Source organism: Rhipicephalus sanguineus, chromosome 9 (genome assembly GCF_013339695.2).
Source record: "Rhipicephalus sanguineus isolate Rsan-2018 chromosome 9, BIME_Rsan_1.4, whole genome shotgun sequence".
NCBI lineage: Eukaryota > Metazoa > Arthropoda > Arachnida > Ixodida > Ixodidae > Rhipicephalus > Rhipicephalus sanguineus.
In genome coordinates this window covers 113,209,608-113,213,851 of record NC_051184.2, presented here as the reverse complement: position 1 = coordinate 113,213,851, position 4,244 = coordinate 113,209,608, and the positions used below count along the sequence as shown (strand labels likewise).

At 44.1% G+C, this 4,244-nt stretch overlaps 1 pseudogene; it reads right to left on the bottom strand.

Annotated features, from left to right (window-relative positions):
- Positions 1–201: 201 nt before the first annotated feature.
- Positions 202–3,336, bottom strand: LOC125759966 (uncharacterized; annotated as a pseudogene).
- Positions 3,337–4,244: the final 908 nt, after the last annotated feature.

Sequence of the window (4,244 nt, the reverse complement as noted above, 5' to 3'; positions counted from 1 at the left end):
TTATTATTACAGATACAGAACTGCTATGTAGCAGCTTTGTGCCACTCCTCGGCCAGATACATGATACATGGGATATATTAGTACCGAGGATAATTTTCTGCACACGTCATTAAAGTGAGATTATGCATAGTACATCATACACCAGCAGAATATAAATCATGCAGAAAGGGATGACAAAGAGGAACAGTAAATTTACACTGATTAAGAAAGCTGCCAATTTCCAGAGAAATAAGGCACCAGGTACTGGTCAGCAAAAAACTTGCGGCACTTCACCAGCTCAGTGAAGAATGCCTCATCAAAAAATACAGGAACTTGCACACACTTTTCTTCACTGTACACGAAGAGGACACAACTCTTCAGACCGGTATCCCCCATTTGTGTCTGCACCTGGGTAAAATACCTGCTGCTGGTTTTGAGGCATCCACCAGGCAGTTCATTCTTGCAAAATGCATCAATTCTCATGGGGCTTTTGATCTCCAAAAGGCGTGGTGCACAACAACTGCATGTAGCGATTCCGTCTGGGCTTGCCCCAAGGAAAGGATGGTTGCGGCATAAAAAAAAGACCACACTGCCTCACGTCGATGTCCACGTGCTGTGTATTTTTTTCAAGGAAGGCCTTCCTTGCGCTGTCTTCGCATAAAAGACCCCGCTTCATGGCATAAGTAGCACGCACTTTCTTACCCATGATAGTGCTTAGCAGAGAGCGCACATCATGGGGCCCCATCTTTCTTTTGCACGTACTATTCACCCATGTGTACACTCTATGCGCCGATGATGCAGTTATAATTACTTTCCGGTAATGATGCCACATGGGTGATCCACTCTGGAGCCTTGTGGCATTCTCCACAGCATTCACGTCATTAACTGTGTACTAGACTGCACTTCCAGCTTTTACAGCATCAATCCATCGTTTCGGCATTGCTTTGTCTTCTTCAGCACAATTTGCTGTTTCTGCAATTCTCACGGGCAAGAAGTCGTTTGCCTCGAGAATGTCGGCAAAGCAGTCGAGGCCGCATTTCTTAAGATTACCATGCAAGTTTATCAGGCTGGGTGTTTTCATCACCTTTCTGTCTGCTTTCAAAGAGGAATACTGAATTCGCTTTTGGTGTCGTTCTGGTGCACAGCTGATCCTGCCGCAGGTGCCCTTGGAAAAGACTACATTCTCAAAATCTTCCGTGACCTTCCTGGGGTCTCTGGGGTGATACCACTGTCTTTCTGTCTCTGTGTACGAGAGAGAGTCTGGCACAGATGCCAGATCATGCTGTGCAATGTACATTAAACCATACAAGACACAGCAGATGTGCTTGCACACTGCACCTTTGCCTGCAACGCAGGTGCAGCTCCCCGAAACTACCTCACCATCACATTTATACACCTTGATGGATGCCTTGTACAGGGTCCTAGTAGTCATGGAAGCTAGCACTTCTGCACGTACAACGGTCTCTGCACCACTGCCTTCCAAAAACTGCAGCTTCTGCAAATGTCCTGAAGTGAAGAGGCGTATCCCAGCACCTCGATGTTTTTAAGCACCTTTGCTTTCTATGTACCTGCATGAAATATTATAATGTCAGCATATAGTGTGCAACTTATTGAGTGCAGATGTACACCTGGAAAGATAAATCAAATGAATAATACCATTTTTATGGAATTGCAACTTATAACTGGAGTTCAAGAACTGTTCTGAAAGATTATAATTGTGTGGTAAATGACCCCTCAAGCTTCATAAAACAGTATCTCTCTCTCTCTGCCTTTTGTCACAGTGTACTGTGCTGAACAACTGAGTTAATGAATCAATCCAGCTGGTAAAGCATAAGCGATAACAAGCTACTGACCAAGGACAAGTACCTACCCGCAGCTCAACATTGCAAACACAGTTATATATCTGCAATCATAGGTCGGCAAAAAACATGGAGCTCACTCAGAATCACTCACAATTTATATATTGCGCTTAGGGCTCCCTCAGGCAGAGGCTTGCCAAAATTTTTCCTGAACTGGACTCACTCACACGAAATTTTTTTTCCCAAAAGGACTCACTCTTACTCACACTCACGAAAATTTTACTCCCCCGGACTCACTCAGACTCACGGCTCGATCTGAGTCTGAGTGAGTTGGACTGAGCTGACTCATGAGTGAGTTTGCCGACCTATGTCTAGAATACACTAAAAGCAAACTGGGAACACAGAAGGCAAACAATTTCTGTCAGAGTGAAAGCTCAATCCTTGAGAATGTCTGAAACGTCAGCATTTGACGCAGCAGCGCTTTAGTAAATGAGAAAAGACCAGTGTGAGGATTTTTTTATTATGTCACAGACTTAACTGGCTTACTCCAAACTAGCAGTGTGCTGGCAGGTTTCCACGTGCCTTTATGAACTCTATCACATTTTTGAGGAATGCTGAAGGATTAAGTGGAATCATGCGCGTGTGTCAGACACTGTTTGCTGATAGTAGGCCTCCCATAGTTTGCGACACATTCTGGTACTACACGACAGGACATTACCTGGCATGTCCAGCAGATTTGGAGCACTCACTCGTTAAGCAAGCTTATTATTTTGCAGTGTGTAGGTGCAGTTTTATGTTGCACACACTGTTTGCCGGATGCTTTCATGACCTGCCCCTTTTTGTAGGTTTATTATGTAGTTGTTTTTTCTCTTTCTGTGCTTCCCGTTTTGTTTGTGTTCAAATCCTTCCTATTTGTCATCCCTTTTTTTCATCTTTGTAGTAAAATATTAGATTCTTGCACTGCACTTTTTGTATACAGGTGTTTGTTACTCTGTAACCTCCCTGAAAAAATGTCCTTGTGATGCTACAACAGGTCCAAATAAATAATTAGGTAATGATATGTGCCATGCAGATGTTTATAACACTCTGTGGATGTGCTTGCTGAAAATTCAATGTCATTTAAGTCAAGCTGCTGCGTGCAAGAGCTGAAAGTTAACGAATGCTGTCTGTCTTAAAAGCCCCGTGGCATTCAAGAAGTTGGCACATACTATTTCATATTTTCGTTATTGTTCCGAAAGGCTCAGTTTATTTCTACATTCATTGTCATGTCATAATTTTGCTCCTCAACGTGCTTGAAGGAGAAATTTCATAGGTGTTATTTGTCAACAAACATTTTGTGGTGGCATAATCACCCTAAGAAAGGTTACTTATGTGTTCTGGCAAGGGGACGCACTGAAAAACAAGCTTTAACCCATGTCTCGGCTTATTTATAAATTGGTTCCATTTTAACACAATGTTGTACATACCAATAGATGTGTTCTTTTCCAAAGAATGGGTTCAGTGACTTTGTCTGACTGGTCCACTTTTCCTGGTTGTCGGTTATAGGTCTACGTGCCATGATCACGATATACAGGCCTGCGACAAAACAATATTTAGCATACTGCAACCTACCATAGTCAAGTGCTAACACACTTTTATGAGCTTGTCATATAATAAAATTTCATAAGCCAAAGGTTTATATGGCGTGATTATTCATAGTGTTTCAACCGTACTCTTAGATGACCACACTACGAGGACCAGCACACATGCAGCTAACTCCCACAGCCATATGCTGATTAAAGTGCTAACTTCGTCGTCTTCCACAAACAAAGCTCCACTGAAAACGTAGCTGCTTTTGGAAAGTGCTAGCAACGAACTATCCATACACAATAACCATCAATGCAAAAGGAACGATGATGCAGCACGAACGCGGCACGAACTACGGTTCCGTAAAATTTCAAGTGCTTGGGCGAGCACGTTTTTCCGTGAGCGACGAATTTTTCTTAGCCCTTAAAGCACATGCCCAACAGTGGCTAGCTACCCATGGTCACCGATGCAGCACGAACGCGGCACGAACTACGGCTCCGTAAAATTTCAAGTGCTTGGGCGAGCACGTTTCTCCGCGAGCGACAAATTTTTCTTAGCACATGCCAGTCAGTGGCTAGCTACCCATGATGACCGATGCAGCAGACACGGCTGCATGATAGCGAACTAGACAAATCGGCATTTCGCCACCCACTACACAGGCGTTCTCGGCTGCGCGTCACGATAATCTAATATGTAAAGCAGCCTTTCCATTTCCTATATTTCTCCATGTTGCGTATCGCCTGGGTGGGGGTCAGAGCGACGGTACGTAGGCGCGCGTAATCGGCGGGATCAGCTGACCGCTAAGGGCGCATTACAAGAACGGCAGAATCGAGCGCGCAACACAGCGACAACATATCGGGCCTGCACTACCGTGCGTCTTTACTGCTTGGTTTTTCAGTG